Source organism: Beta vulgaris, chromosome 6, assembly GCF_026745355.1.
Source record: "Beta vulgaris subsp. vulgaris cultivar EL10 chromosome 6, EL10.2, whole genome shotgun sequence".
Classification (NCBI taxonomy): domain Eukaryota; kingdom Viridiplantae; phylum Streptophyta; class Magnoliopsida; order Caryophyllales; family Amaranthaceae; genus Beta; species Beta vulgaris.
Genome location: NC_079207.1, coordinates 59,256,131 through 59,273,837, shown reverse-complemented (window position 1 = coordinate 59,273,837; position 17,707 = coordinate 59,256,131). Strand labels below are relative to the sequence as shown.

Here is a 17,707-nt window from a genome sequence, read left to right as displayed (position 1 = left end):
CCATAGTGGAGAAAGTAGTAGCTATCAGTGGTGGAAAATGGAAAAACCAATGAAGGGTGGTGGTGGTAGATGTGAAGGGTGGTGGTAGTGGTGGTGGTGGTAGGATGTGAAGGGTGGTGGTTTAGGGAAAAAGAAGATGAGAGAGAAGAGAGTAAAAAAATCAGAAAATATAAGTAAGGGTATTTTGGATATTCATTTGAGAGTTTGGGCGATTTTAAGTATTTTATGGACGATGTTTAACAATCCTCTATTTTAAATACGTCAAGTGGCTGTACAAACGTTGATCAATAAGGAACAAAGAAAAAGCAAAATATTCTTTACATTCCTCATTTAGAAAAATTACACATTAAGGTTTACACTAAAGATTCCTCATATAACAATCAATTCTTTGAACTTCCGAAGTAACACCTGTATCAGAGATGCTTTCAGCATTCAAGCTCGGATGTACATCCCAAAAGAAAAAGGGTAGAGAGGAATAAGATTCCCTCTTTTTATCATTTTGAAAGAGATGTCAAAAGTCGCATACGACGGATTCTATTCCGGTGCGAATTTTGCCAATCATAATTCTATATAACTACAAGTTTGTGGCTCAAATATATCATCTACAATCAGAGCCTTAAAATAGAAAAAGCAGGATCTCAATACGTACCAAAATGAGTATCTTGAATGAAAATGATTTATATTTCTCTCATCTGTTCTCAATGTCCAAGAAGCACAAAGACCATCCAGATGATCCAAGTAAAGAGCGGAAAAGTGGGCACCATACATATGGAGACCAAATTGATGCTGAAGCTGAAAAGTTCATACAGAGAAAACATGAGATTGGTGCTCAAGAGAATCAAGAGGATGTCGACGCTGAAGCTGAGGATTTCATTGAGCACGAGCACCTAAAATTTGAACTTAGCAAATGGATGTCCATGAATATGGGATGATGCCAGTATCTTAAAACAAGTGGTACGCAACGCATGCACAGTAACTACAATAATACATAATAATGCCTGTTATATTTGTTTGTCATCTCTTTCTTTTATTGTCTTCTCTGAGAGAGGCATGTTCTGTTAGCTTAGCACACTTATTTGTTTAGCTTTAAGTGCACCGTGTATGTAATCATTTGGAGATGTATACTTAATAAACATTCTTCATAAAGTTTCAAGTAAATCTCCAAAGCTCATAGCATGTATTCTAGCACACAATATATAGTGTCTGCAAAATTACATAGAATCTATCAAACTTCAAAGCCAGACAGATAAATATTTATTTCTCTACTTCTAAAATGTAGAGGCCATAATAACCAATAATTTGATAGGTAACTTATAGAAGCCATAATAATTATGATGTAAGTGTAACGACACCCTCCAAAGTGTTGGATGATAAATCTAAACTCAAGAATCCAAGAATACTCACTAGAACACTTAAAAACACTCGAAACTAGGATAGTTACCAAATCACAAGAACAAATTTACAGGCCAAAGATAAAACTCGAAGCATAAACTAGAAATACAAGCTTGTTTTTATAATCACTCAAAGCTAGTTTATTATTACTACTAGCTCTCTATATATAGTGAATGATATATATAGTGAATGAGAGCAGCAAGATAATAAAAAAAACTACAAGCAAACCCTACGGAAAACCGTCCATATTGTAATGGTTTAGGAGTTATACAATCACCTTAATTCAAGCCTCTAATAAATGCACCATCAAGGAGATGTTATGTGCAGCAAATGATGAGCAAAAGATGAGCTTAAAGCTCTCCTAATCACACATAAAACAAACTGTCACATGAGAAAGCTACTAAGTCCTCTAAGCCTTGTTACAAAATATTATCAAGCACATTCAAGCAAATCAAAGATGCCCAAATAGAACTTAGGCTTTAACAAACACAAACACCATCTTCTCCTTGCGTCAGACGTCCAAGTTTTAAGGTAGCTACAATAAAGAATCTCCGAAAAGGCGTCAATCATACTCCCATGTAAAATATGTGATAAACTTGGCTTGAGCAACCTTGAATTGTAAAATGATCCAAAGCTAGTATATGAAAAGATCATTTAATTTTAATGTTTTGAGTCGCCTTGACGCACATGCATTATTTGCTCTTCCTTTGAAAAAAATTCGACCACGAATTTGTCGATTCTCAAAAGCACAAACTTATCAAAAGAAATAAAAACCTTATCAAATAGTGTATGCTGCACCACGAAACCATGATAAAAGAAGTTATTGAAACATCATCTTGAACTGCGACTTGGTGATCATGGTGATGATCAACAATGCTCTCATCAACCCCAAAAGTATGATTAAACCAATTCGGAGGGGATTCGAAAATGATATCAAATTGTTTCACAACTACCTTCTTTTGTAAGTCTTGAATAGTAGAGTAATTGTATGACTTCGCACCAACATCTTCCCTTAAAGAGAGAATTATAAAATTTTCCTTGATCTCCTTGTTTTTAGTTGTTTCTTAGCTTTGATCAACAACAATATTCTCTTCCATATGATGCTCTACAAAATCTGAATCCTCCACGCTTTCATGTGTGATTTTTGTTCTAGGAAAGTATTGCAAATTAGGTGTTGACACGTTTTCATGGCTTCTTTTATCTCACAAAAAGTAGATCAAATATCTTCAAATAGCCTGCGGATTGGATTGTCATCATTTTTTAGAAAATTCAGTTTTCTAGGTACTTGCAATGCCATTTCGGCCATGGCATTTCATCTTGTGTTTTGTCTTTTTTATCCTCCTCATTGTCCACTGATTTTCTCTCCAAGTTCTCTAATTTTTGTGCGATAACCAATAACATCATAGTAAGATCCCCATCAGCCATGTTTTTCCAACTATTTTGCTAGAAATATTACAATTACAAGTGATGAAAACTGACAAAACGTAGAACCTTTTTCAAGGCTCACATCGAGAAGAGACTCTCAGGGAGAGGCACGAGAATATAAGTCTGATTTGCAGGTGAACGAGATGCCGAGTCTACCTCTAACAAGTTCTTAATGAAACTCGAAATAACATTGAGACTCTTAAAGGCTTACATATTATGTGAATTCGGGAAAAAATAAGTCGAAAAAAAAACTCCTTAAAAGCTGTCCGAATGAAGGAAAAATCTTAGTCTGAAATCCAGTGTGTTGTTTTCCTTCCATTTTGTCGGGGTCCAAACAATTGCGCCCGGTTTGATAGCTATAAATATATTAAAAAAAATCTGAAAAAATTTATGAGTAACGTAGACAAAATCTTATCCAGATTTAAAAAAAGAAACACCCGATTTGGACTTATTTAGCCATAGAAATGCTCCTCCAAAGTCAGGTGAAAAACTGGATGAATTCTGACCATTTGTTTTACCACCAAAATGCGATTTTTCCAATGAATTTCTGCACCAAATCTTCGATACCAGATGAAGTAAGTCTAAAGACACCCTCCAAATTGTTGGATGATGTATCTAAACTCAAGAACCCAAGAATACTCACAAGAACACTTGAAAACACTCGGAACTAGGATAGTTACCAAACAACAAGGACAAACTCAATGGTTTGGGGTTATAGGCCAAAGATAAGACTCAAAGCATAAACTGGAAATAAAAGGTTTTTTTTATAATCACTCAAAGTTGATTTCTTAATACATTCAATATTCATGTCACTGAAACAACATGGAGCTGTCATTCAATAATTAAGGACAATGCTAGCTACGCTCCAACTTCATGTGCTTCTTTCGAATAAAGATCTCGGCCTCACAGTTGATGTCCCCTTCGCATTTCGTATAATCACCATGCTTCATTACGTTCTCGACCTTATGGTTGAGTGTTTTCTTTTTGTGGAGGTGGTTTTTGTAAGGCGACAATATGTAAGAGAAGTAACTCTCACGTTCATCTAGGCTTTGAATATTATTATTGATGTTGATATTGGATTTTGGCTGCGTCATTTGGCTCTGCTCTCTCGCTAGCTCTCACTCGATCGATCAATACAATCTTTGTTTTTGTTTTTCCCTTGTGCGTAAATCGCTCAAGTATTTTTCACATGAAAATAAATTCAGATAATGGCATATATATATAGTATGGCTATCCGCACTGGTTCTTGAGGAATTGGTGAATGATAGGAGGGAATCTAAAGCACTTTGGCTTTTAACGTGGGCATTGAAAAATTTCACCCTGAAAGAAGGCAATTGGAAAAAGAGTTGCTACGTAAGGTAAGCTAGGCTAGCTAGTGGAATGAATCTCTTGAGTCTTGAAGAACAAGGAATATATTTTAGGCACAAAAAGATATATTCTTTGTAATTGAATTCTACCATGTTACAAGCTAGAGTATATGCGATGTGACATCTAACTAATTTTAAAAGATTTTTCTTACATGGTTGGCGAATTTGACGGCATTTTAGCTGACCTAAAATTATGTTTCCTTCTAGGGGAAACGATTGCCTAAAATAATCAGACGAAAATCTTAATACAACTAATGAGTTCAAAGCTCGCCTAACAAGCGGCCTTCCAATAGTTAATGTAATATGTTAGCTTTTAGATGAATGCCTAATAGTTCCCTCAAAAAAAAGATGAACGTCCAATAGTATGGATGAATATAAAAAATGTTTTCGACGAGTGGTGAAAATTGAAGTGTTGTAACTGATAGGTCACAGGTTCAAATCCTACCTCCCGTATTTACTGTCTTTGTGGCTCATATGGATAAAAAAAATATGTGGTGAATAGTAAGTGGAACTTGGTGATAACTCTTTGCGGAAATAAATGTCATAGGAGCTTAGGATATCAACGCAATAGATTTTAATAGAAAAACCTTTTTAATCGGCTCATATTGAATGGATAAACCTCGACTTAGAAGGATTTTATACTCACTCCACTATAACAAATACCCATTTAAAACCTATTAATCTCAAAGGGCCATAAGTAGTTAAGTTCATCTAGAAACACAAGTTCCTTATATTAGTTCCCATTTTCCACAATTGTTTTTTTTTTCTAAGTAAGATAGAGATTTTTATTGCACCATAGATAAGCTTACAACCAATAGCAAACCAACTAGGTTGAACTCCAAATCCAAAAAGAGCAAACAAGGAACAACACAATTATAAGCTTAGAAACCTGTTTTAGATGCTTAAACGCAATGGCGGATCTTCATTGGGGCAGGCCCGGGCCTGGCCCCCCGTAGGTTTTTTCCTTTTTTAAATTAAGACTTATAATTTAGAGCCCAAAACCCAATATACAAAAACAAGTTATACGACATCATAATATGTTATTGTGGAAAATTTTGGCCCCTTGTAGCAAATCTTTCAAGATCCGCCACTTCTTAAACATATGACTATGAGTAAGAACATGCTGATCGCAATAACCAGTGTTCCTACATTGCCAGGCAACGTACATCACAACAACAACACTAGCAAACCACACACTTCTCTTGAATTTAGTCTTCCTGTTGTGCCTCACTAATTGCATCAGGCGAGCTAGATCACCAGTAGTAGTTGTGATACCTAGCTACCCTTTAACAACTTGCAACAATCTTTTACTGAAGAATTATTTGAAAAACAAATTCTCATGAGTTTTTGAAAATTCACTACAAATAACACATAAGCCTGAAAGAGCCACACCAAACCTAGCTAAAGTTGCAGTTGTGTGAAGCCTAGATTGCACAACCAACCAAGCAATAAATCTATGTTTTGGTGTGCTCATTCTATTCCACACCATGTGACCCCAGTGCATATGCTCCATATCACCAAGCAACTTATGATACACTTGCTTGATTGATTATTCAGTCATAACATATAATTCCTTCTTGTTGTAATTCTATGTTTTGGTGTGTTCATTTCCACACCATGTGATCCCAGTGCATATACTCCATATCACCAAGCAACTTACGATACACTTGCTTGATTGATTATTCAGTCATAACATAAAATTCCTCCTTGTTGTAATTCTATGTTTATTTTGGTGTGTTCATTCTATTCCACACCATGTGATCCCAGTGCATACGCTCCATATCACCAAGCAACGACTTATGATACACTTGCTTGATTGATTATTCAGTCATAACATACAATTCCTCCTTGTTGTAATTTTGTTGACTGCAACACATGCTTTGTTTCACAAATTTTTTTTCCCAATACCAGATGCCACTAGTCCTTGGAGTATAATCCCACTAGTCTACAAGTATACAACATTGATCCACTTAACCCAGAAATTCTCTTAATTTGCATCAAGAGCCCACACATACTTATCCATGCTTGCAACATTCCAGACCTGAACATATCTAAAGCCTAAGCCACCATAAGTTTTTCCATAACATAACTTTTCCCAAGCAATGTTGCTTGATTTAGTTGTATACACATTTTCACACCAAAGAAAAGCTCTACATATCTTCTCAACACCTTGTAACACTTGCTTAGACAACACATAAACTCGAGCCCAATACATATGCAAGCTCATAAGCACATAATTGATTAATTGGACCCTAGCTGTGTAGGACAAGTGTCTTAAGCTCTAAATATTAATTCTCGTAGCCATTTTCTAAATTAACACTGAGCACTAGAAAATCTTTTGGAACAGATTGGCACACCTAGGTACCTAAATGGTAACTGAATTCTGTGCAAGCCAGACACATAAACTGTCCTTTGCACCTCATCTTCATTCCTAGCACAACAACATTAAATGTATGACTTGCTAACATTAATTTGCTTTATGCCTAGAGGAGTCAAAAACAAATTGAAAGCTTGTAAGAGCAAATACACACAAGAAAATTCACCCTTACAACCTAATATCAAGTCATCCGCCAAACACAGATGTGCAAGCTTGAGGGATTGACATTTTAGATGAAAGTCAAATTGATCCATGGAACTCATCAGCCCAAGTACTTTAGAAAGGTATTCCATGTAGATTACAAAGAGAAGGGTAGACATAGGATTTCCCAGCCTCAACCCTCTAGTAGACTTGAAATACCCTTTCATTGAACCATTAATCATCATGGAAAATCTAGGAGTAATAACACCTTCCATTATCATCACCATGAATTCAGTAAGAAAGCCTAGGTGAGTAAAAAGCATTTCATGTAAAAACACTAATCAACTATGCCATAAGCTTTTTGGAGATCAAGCTTAATTAAACAGCTAGATTTAGCATACTTCCTACCATAGTGCTTAACCATATCCTGAACCACCATTATATTGTGAGTAATATATCTTCCATGAACAAAACCCCTTGGTTCTCAACAATTATATCAGGTAACACACTTCTCAATCTACTACAAATAAGCTTAGTAAGTTGGATCAGTTTGAAATACAAGCAATTTCCAATACTGAGAATATGAAAGCGGGCGCATTATGTAAGCTAGCCATCTCTGACTCATTCAATATTGAGAGAACAGTCACAGTAGATGTCTTGATGGGGAAGAGCATCACAGAAAAAAAAATTGTGACCGTTAATAGTATCAACCAACAAGATGAACAGTTCAGTGAATTGGTGGCATAAAAGCTAACAGGGGTACTCCATGGAGACCCCATGACCGCTAAAAAGTTACATGGTAAGCGAATCGGTATATCATATATCAAGATGAGCTATCCAAGAAATCTTTCAGTCTACCATTGTTAAAATGTGCAACAGTTGGGAGTCCGCCAAGATACTAGAAGAGATCCATGAAGGTATTTGTGGTAAACATATTGGTGGAAAGATTGAGCACTAAAGGCATTGAGTGTAGGGTTTTACTAACCAAGTATGTTGGCATATGTTCATGGTTATGTGAAAATTTGCGATACATGCTAGAAATTTGCTCACGTCATCAACATGCCTGCTAATGATTCGCAACCCATCCTGTGTCCGATACCATTAGCTCAATGGAAAATGGATATCTTGGGATCGTTCACAACAGCAATGAGGGGGAGAAGGTTTCTGATAGTAGGGATTGACTACTTTACGAAGTGGATAGAGGTATAACCGACAACAAAAATTAAGGGCAAATAAAGTCAAGAAGTTCATTTGGCATAATATTATGACAAGTTTTGGGATCCCCATGGCTTTTGTCTTCGACCATGGCATCCAGTTTTCAGTGTTGTCCCATACAAGCTTTCTTGACGGATTTTCAGGTGATGTTTGCTTACTCAGTGGTCTGCCATCCTTACAACAACGGACAAGTAGAAGCCGCTATTAAACAAAACTTGAATGCTTTAAAGAAAAAGCTAGACGAGTTTAAAGGAGGATGGGTTGACATGGTACCAGTCGTGCTGTAGGAAAACAGAATGACCAAGAAAGAAGCTTTCGGTATAGAAGCAGTGCTATCGGTAGAGGTGGGTCTGCCCTCTTATCAGATCAAGTACCAAAACCTCAAGAAAAATAATCATGCACTCAAGGAGTCACAAACCGCCATGGACCGAAATTCAGACCGAACCGGGTCGGAATTTGGACGGGATTTCGGTCCCGTCCTCGGTCCACAAAAATTCCCGATTCCGAATTTCCGGCTTTTTGGTCCAGTCCAGCCCAAACTCGAAAAATTCCGGTGCAGACCGATTCGACCGGAATTTCTATTATTTTAGTAAAAAAATGTTTTTTTACTAAAAAAAGTTAAAAGAAAAAAACGTTGAAAGTTAGAAATTTCAAAAACCTACTATTTATTACTTTAGGATTATTGTTATTAAAAATACTAATTTTAATATATCGAATTTATGAATATATTTAAATAACGACCATATAACAAGCCTAATACAAAAAAAAAAAAAAAAAAAAGCCATATAACATGCAAAGTACGCTAACGGCCATATAACAGGCCTAGTACAAAAATAAGAGCCATATAACAGGCCATGATCATTAACGACCAATAACAGACCTCGCAAAAATCAAAACCATATAATAGGCCAAGTGCGCTAACGGTCACATAACAGACCTCACACATGCAAAAGCCACATAACAGGCTACATATATTCACGGTCATATAGCAGACCCACATTTTTGGGAGTAATTAAAGCATTAATGTACGAAAAACATCCATAACCACAAAATAACTTTATTTCCGCATATTAAAAGTTACCAACTTGGCGGCCAACTACAGCAAAAAAATAAGATGAAAACCAACAAAAAAGGCTTTCAAGGTTGGAATAAACTGCTTGCTGTATAAAAGGAAAAAGTCATAACCATTGTTTACAGATGCCAACGTGGGCCGAATATAAGATTCAAGAATATTCCAATTATAACATACAAACTATTAGAAGAAAAGCAAGAGCTAATAGATGACTGCAGAAAACATCAAGAGGGGGGGAGTTCATCCTGTCGGCAAAAAGTGAATATCCTTCAAAGGGTGTGAGATGTTGGCCTTCAGCGTGAGCTGCCTCAATGACATTCCAGTCAAACTAAGGATCCTACTTGCACACACATCTCATGGCAGCATCCCATCCACCGTCATACCTCTTGTGAAGGGCCGGCACGAACTCCTTAGAACTCTTCAATTCAGCCATTGCCTTCCCCCGAGCCTCAGCTTCAATCTTAACCTCAGTAACGTTAATATCCTTCTCAGCCACGGCAACATCCAGAGCCTTGGTCAACGCCTGAATATTGTCCTCAGTCTCCTCTATTAGAGTATCCCGCAACCGTAAAGTTATCAGCTCATCCTCCAAAGGTTTTGAGCTGCAGTTTTGCCGCGAAATCCTCTTTAGTCTTCTTCAAAAGGTCCTGACAGACCTCAAGAGACTGCTTGTAATTATCCGCCAACTTCTAGTACTCAACATACTACTCAATAAAACCTAAAGCTCAAGATACCACTTTGAAACACCCCGATAATTCTCTACTTTCCAAAATACCTTTTCAATATAAAACACAGAAAATTATCAAAGCATTATCGCCCGTGTAATAATGTATCGGATTATTTAGAATTTTGCAGCGGAAAACATAATCAATAAACTTTAGAAACAAAACTTAGTCAACCAAAAAAGTCAACTCTAAAAGTCAAACCAACAAAAGTCAATGTCAGTGACAATAGTCAACGGCAATAGTCAAAGTCAACTACATAAGTCAAAGTATGATAAATAATCTGTACAAGCTCTCCAATTCCGAACCCATGATGCATCATCTACAAACCTGCAAATGGACAATGCATTATTGATCCCTAGAGACTGCTCACCAAATGGTTCAATGCAAGATCAATAAGGGATAGCTATGATCAACATACACACACAAAGGACGTAATCCACAACGATGAGTACTACATAGTAAATAAACGATCCTAACATGATAATAATAAATAATAAGCAAGATTAAATAAATAACACAAAAACCTTACGGACTACTTTCACTGAACTAAACTTTACAACCAATTAATTAATTTAGATGAAATAGTCAATGAAACAAGTTGTCTAAACCAAAACAAGTTTTCCCTTTAGAAGACGAAATACGGGCGCGACTCTGTATTCTGATCCCCTGAGCTACGATATCGAGGAACCTTTAAAAGAAAAATAGACACATTGATCAATCCGGTCCCAAGAAAAGCCATAGGCTACCTCCATGTACTCCAACTCATACTTGTCCAACACGTGCAGAAGTCTAAAGCTATTGCTATCCACATTTCACTTTACATCATTAATAATTTATTCACTTGTTAAGACTCACAAGTAGCACAAATAATATAATCATCAAGCAATCATCCACTTTCATTTTTATCTTAGGATTAGATAAGGTGATCAACAACAACTTAACAGCCAAAGATTGGTTCCAACTTATATCCATAACCTTCCTTTATTTGTTGAACCAAGTTAACAACCAACCAACCTTGCATAGGTATGATAATCCACTTACCAAATAAGGATCTCGGTCCTCATGAAATAATTAAATAATAAAAAGGGGACAACATGACTCAATTATGATCCAAACCAACATATATATTAATCTATCATGTGAATTAATAAAATAAATTTCTCACATCTCTTATGCTTGCATCAATCTTCCATACAAACATAATATAAAATCACAACCAACATGTTTTACGCAAAGGCATAAAACATGCAAATCCAACCTTTAATAGAAATCACATATGAACTAAATATAGTTCCCTATACATGATACTACAATAATTCTCATCTTTACAATCATGATACTAATCAAATCAACACATATGTATGTATGTACCTTGTGTAGACAAAATAAGAGACCACTTTCACAACCTTAAAAGTCGCCTCTAGAGAATTCTCCGCCTAAAACAACCAATATAAATCGATAAACAATCGCTTATAAAATTATAGTAATAATAAAATATTGTAAACCCCTTTTAAGAGGGTCTAAAAACCTTACCCATCATTTAAACTTGATTATTAAAACCTCCTAGTCTAGTACTACTACACTAGTTGTTAAAAACTCTCAAAACTCATGTTTAACTCATAAGTAGGGATGGCAGTGGGGAGGGTCAAGTAGGATACCCGCCCCATCCCCGCCCAATTGGGGCGGGGATGGGTCTAGGTTTGGTGGGGATGGGGCGGGGACGGGGATTAAAATTGTACCCGCAATGGGTGGTGGAGCGGGTGTGGATTTTATGTTATACCCGCCTCATCCTCGCCCGACCCGCCCTGCCCCACCCCAGCCCGTTCCAACCCCGCCCCGCATATTTATTACTAAAATTCTATTTATATACATATATTACTAACGTATTTGAAGACACTTTTGAAATGTAATAAAACATTTGCCTTTGTTAATGTATTTTAACTTTTCTTTTACTATATTATATTGTAATTTTGTGAAGTAGACAACTATAATGGGCTTATAGCAGATTTTTTGGTGGATTTTTTGCGGGGATGAAGTGGGTATGACGTGGGTGCGGGTGCGGGGGTGGGGCGGGGGTGGGTCTAGAATTCCCCCGCAATGGGTGGTGGGGCGGGGATGGGGATGAAATCTTTCCCCGCAATGGATGGTAGGGCGGGGATGGGGATGAGAATTTAATGCAGGTGCGGGTGTGGGGGTACCATCCTCCGCACCTGCCCCGCCCAATTGCCATCCCTATTCATAAGTGCTCGCTTAACAATACTTTTTTCAAATTTTCAGCAACATATAACATATTAAAACTCTTCTTAAACATACTTAAATATAATTGAAAATTATATTAATACTTAATTTCATAAACTATAATAAACTATTATGATTTTCCAACTATAAAACCTTAAAAATTCATGCTTTCATCATTAAAAATCCAAATTAAACATAATAGGTAAATCTGAATTTTTATTTCTTTAATACACAAACTATATAATCTTAGATTCATAATTAAATCATCAAACTATAACTTCTAAACATAATCATATTAAAACAAACCCTAAAAATATAATATTTGCATTAAAATAAAAACTTGAGGCGAAGGAAAGATAAGCAAACAAAGGAAAGGAGGAGAGAGAGACGTCGGCGAGAGGAGGGTGGCGGTGCATAGTCGGCGGCGGCGAGGAAGCGCCGGCGAGGAGGAGGTCGGCGGTCGCCAGGGAAGAGAGAGAAAGAGAAAATGAGAGAGAGAAGAAAGAAGAGGATGAGGGCCGAAAGTTTTGGAAGAAGGAGAGAAGAAATAAAGTTGGATGGGAAATATTTGGGGTTTTGAGGGTTTTTATAGGTTCCCCATGTAGGCTTAGGAAAAGGTGATTGGGTCAAACTAGAGTTTAATGATTGATGAATTGAGCGTTTGGGTTCCTCATAACCAATTAGAAATACTTTTCACAACCCAAAAGTGTTTAAAACTTTTCAAATATTTTTTTAAAAGCATAATTAGACAAAATGTATAACTAGACAAAAATCTTTTTGCTGATGATCTTAGATGTAATGCAAAAGGAATGTGGGCTCTGCTATGCTGCTAATAAGGGCCTTAAAAGCTTTTTCTGAGGCCTCACGCCTGTATGCTAATAAAGAAAAATCTGTTGTGTACTTTGGGAATGTCAATGATGATGTTTAGCACATAATTCTTCAGTTGTCAGGGTTTGTAAAGGGAGAATATCCTTTTAGATACTTGGGAATCCCAATATTGGCTAGAAAGCTGACAAGTGTTGATTGTGATATTATGGTAGATAAAAATAGTGAAGAAAATCACTTGTTGGTCATTAAGGCACTTATCTTATGCTGCAAGGAATGTATTGGTGAATCTTGTGTTGTTAAGTGTTCACACATAGTGGGCTCAGATATTTCTCATGCCTAAGAAGGTGATGGACAAGATCATCCAGACATGTAGAGCTTTTCTATGGGAAGGCAATTCTTTCTTGCATTGTCCACATGCTGTATCATGGGATTGGGTTTGTAAGCCTAAGAAAAAAAGGGGGTTATGGCTAAGGAACTGCCACATATGGAACAAAACTGTCATAGGGAAGTTTGTATGGAAAAATGCACAGAAGGAAGATATTTTGTGGATTAAATGGGTTTATAGTGTATAAATTAAGAACTCAGATTAGTGGGGGTATACTCCTCCTAGAACTGCTAGTTGGTCATGGAAAATGATTTGTAGGATGAAGAAAACATGCAAAGCTTCTTATAGTCATAATAAATGGCTTGGGGGGCAAAAGGCATACACCATTGCAGCAAGGTATAAGTGGCTTGTAGGGGATCAAGCAAATGTTGAATGGAGTCACTGGGTGTTGAGAAAGGCCAACATCCTTAAGCATTCATTTATATCTTGGCTTGCAACTCATGGGAGATTGAAAACAAGACAGAGAATGTACCTTGCTGGGCTCTATAATGATACTGGTTGTCTATTATGTATCCAGGGTGAAGATTCATGTGTCACCTGTTTTTTAGATGCATATATGGAGGCCAGGTATGCAAAGGCATAATGCAATGGTTGTGCATCAAATGTCATCTTCAGGAGAGTTTATACACGGAAGAAGTGGGGCAGAAGGTATAAATCTAAAAAACAACAGATGGTCTGTTATGCTAGCTTAGCAGCTACTGTGTATTACATTTGGAAGATTAGGAACCAATCATACTAGAATGGTGTGGTTCTAAGACCATATATCTTGATAAAGCAGATTCAAGCTGATATCTGTATTAGAGTAAGAGCAAGAACTAATGCCAGATGGAGTACTTCTGATATAGAATGGTTTGATAATCTATGTATAGTTGCTAGATAGGTTGTATTGTTGTCTGGCTTAATTGTTTTGTTTGATTGCAGTGAGGGGTTGTATTTAGCTAGATGCTTGTTGTTAGGTTGTATGATGGCACTTATTTGGTTTTTTGATATATAACAACTTACATTTTACCAAAAAAATAATGTATAACTTCTTTAAATCATTAAAATAATTCCTTTGACTTTCAAAGAGTCAACCTTTGAAGGAATAAAACATTTAAATACTAAAATATACTTAATTCTATTTAAATATACATTAAAATATAATTATAAAATTCATAAATTTGCGGGGAATTACAGCCACCTAGAGATGGCCAACAGTGCATCCAATCCAGCTGCCCAGCCCACCTCGTGGGTCGTGTGGGTCGGGCCCACAAAAAGCCCGGTCCAGCACTGCTCGAACCGTGAAATTGGTGGGTGGGTCGTGGGCCAGATTTCTTGAGCCCAGCCCACTGAACCCCGCTACTAAAACCGCCCAGCCCGGACCATGAAACCTTTTAGCCCGGTCCAAGTAATTATTGAACCGGATTGTGTATATTTTAATTAAATTATATATATTTTAATCAAATTGCATATATTATAATTCAATCAAATTAAAATAATGAAATTATTCATTAAAATATTAATAATTGTATATATTTTAATTCATTTAAAAGATTTTACGTAACAATAATGAATAATTTAAATGATTAAATAATTTATTTTAAAAAGATATTATCATGCCGGCCCGCCAGCCTGCTCCAGTCCACTAGACCCAGGAACCGCCTGAAGCGCTTCCCGAACCGTAAAACCAGTAACAGACCGGTGTGGGCCAAGTTTTTTCGACCCGCGGACCAGCCCGCCTAACCCATGAATTTCACGGTTCGATCCTGGGCTATGAAATCTCAGCCTAGCTCGCGCAGCCCGCACCAGTGGGCATAACTACAACCAGCCTAGCAGCAGGAGTCATTAAGGAACATATCGGCCTATCCAGCAACAATTGCAAGCCCTTCAGGATCAAGTAAGTGAGGATGCCATCATTCTCTGCGACGTCAGCATAAAGTGAATTGTCTTCTCGGACGTCCCAGTCAAGGTGATAAACCTGGCTAGGGACGATAGGCCGGCGGCGGAAGGAGGTTGTCACTGCTGCACTCAATACACCTCCTTTTTCTCCATCCATTCATTGAAACAGAAGAAGATGCCAGGCGAAAGACTTGATAAAAAAAATTAGGGTCGTGACCATCTCTCACAATTTTTTACGGGTTGAAGAACACGAGCCAAAAAGCCAACTACCAGTTTCTAGTTGGTTAATAGGTCGAAACAACTTGCTCTTGATGGACCTCAAGGGGGGCATTAACGTCCAAGTCATCAACTTGGACAAATTCCCTAGTAGGAGTAGAGGTAGAAGGATGCTCAATCGTCGGCCTCTAGTTGACAGAATTATCCGTCGTAACTTGCTCGCAGCCCCTTGTCCTCGTACCTCCTCCCCGACGACAGTAGAGCGTGATACAGGGGCCCAAGACTCAGTGGCAGTCGCATTGAAGCCCGTAGAGCTAGCGGCAGCAGCATTAAAGCCGCCATAGGGCACACCTCGGCCCGAGTGCAGATCGTGTTCCTGCCACCGCAAAAAACACGACGAACATTTTAGGGACCGTTACAATTTCCCCCTCGTTGACCATTAGAGACCACATGCATGGTCTCATAATTTTATTCAGGAATAGGCTACATGTGTGTCGTCAGCTCTAGATTCTCGTTGATGCAAAGAGATTCTAGATCAAGATTAGAAAAGTCGGCAAATAGCAAAACAAACAGTTAATAAACATAGACAGAGAACATCAACAGTCAGACCACTCCGATAACAAATTACCATTTGGGTTCCTTCAGTGTAGATGTCCTTAAGTCCTCAAATGTATCTTGGTAATCCACCGTATCAAAATAGTCATAGGCCGCTAACTAATCTTTCGTTAATGGCACTGAAGGCGAGTGCTCCATGCGAGTACGCGGTCAAGTGAAATGACGACGTACTAGGAAACCTTCAGGCACCTATATCTAGAAGAGGGCATTATGCCAATCGTTCATACCGCTAACCTTCAATTGAACTGTCATTTTCTTGTCGGCATTAGTTAGCGATCACCACCCCGCTTGCTGAGAAGAGGAATTCCTCTTTAGCCAACGAAGATGTTTGAATAGGTTTAAAGTTTTCGAAAATCCCAAAAAGCGGATAGTCCAAACATAAGGAACCAAATTGTGAACCGCTAAGGGAGGGTAGTTGGGCAAATCAAAAATGGAAGGCATTCAAGATCTTCATCAAAAAAGAATCTAGTGGGAAGAGAAGCCCAAATTCAAAGAGATAAATATAAACGGCCACATGACCGGGAGGGCATTCCATCACAATAGAGCCCTCTGGAGGAACTACTAACTGATAACCATCAGGAAGCTGGTATTGTGTGTCAGCGACCTTGGGATAGTTAAGGTCAAGAGCATCCTGATGCCAAGGTAGATCAATCTCCACACTCAAGGGGCCAGTACAATCGTCCTCTAGTAGCCATAGTGCTTCAAAACCACGACCGTCAACACCATATTCCTCCTCCATGGCGTTAGAGATGTCGACCCGCCTCTAACCAGCATGGGAACTTTCCCCAATCAAACATTTAGACAAAGGCATACTAGTGTCAATGTTCGCGTTCATTGTATCATTCGCATCATTAGTGACGCGAGCAATTGGGCTGGAGGGGTGGATCGACGTTGTTAAATGGACTCTTGATTGGCCATGGCAGTCGCAATAGTCATTTTTGGCACCTACGGGAATAACAAGTGGATGAGTGGGGGCTACAGACTCATGTAAACGGTCATAAACATCAACAGTCACTTAAACCCTAGCATCCGCCAAACTATCTAACCAAGCATGTTCCCTAAGATGAGGTACATAGCCGAGAACAGCATCGGATGGAGGGTGCCTAACGGTCCTTCTAGCAAGAATCTGATGCCTTAATTAATTCTCGGAGTGTTTAATTTGCTTATCACCACTCTGGCTGGCAACAAAGTACCTCATAGTCAAATCATGTTCTTCAAAGGTTAAGGGGTCGTTAAGGAACTTATATCTATGTTCTCTTTGCGTCTCTAAAGCAAGCGAAATGTCCGCCAATAACCTAGTCCTTCTCTCACTTAAGCTAGTGTTAAAAGAAGATGGACTCTTATACGCGGACAAAGGGGGGAAGGTTCACTCTCGGTCATAAAAGCATCATTTTGATTATTTTAGCTATCAAACTGGTCCAACATAATGAAATGCAAAGAAACATGAGGGAAAGAGAAGAAAATTGAAGCAAAACCTGGAAATAAAGACTCACCTGAAAAAATGAAAACAAGAAGCAACAATCACCGGAAAGGGAAGGACAAGGTCCCCTGAGCAAGAAAACCAAGAAAAAGTCCAAACTTTGACCGGAAAACCACCGAAAATGAAGAACGAACACCGTCAGAAAGACCTAGAAAAAAATCGTCAAGAAAAGACGAAATTCTTAGTGCACCAGTATTGGAAAGAGAAAAGGAGATTTTTTTACTACTTTTCAGAGTAATTTGAGCACAAAAGGGCCGATTTTTGGGCGGAGCAAGCTTCAAATGTGGAGGTTTGTTTGAAAGAAAATTGGAGAAGAAGAAGAGGAAGTTTGAAAATGTGGCAACAAAAAAGAA

General features: G+C 37.9%; 1 protein-coding gene across 1 annotated transcript in view; it reads right to left on the bottom strand.

The window, feature by feature from the left end:
- Window positions 1-301: 301 nt before the first annotated feature.
- Window positions 302-17,707, bottom strand: part of LOC104897135 (4-diphosphocytidyl-2-C-methyl-D-erythritol kinase, chloroplastic) — a 53,461-nt gene continuing 36,055 nt past the window's right edge. Inside the window, exon 13 of the mRNA XM_048647417.2 lies at window positions 302-792. The gene's annotated coding sequence lies outside the window, so the exon portion shown is untranslated. The remainder of the gene's footprint in view (window positions 793-17,707) is intronic.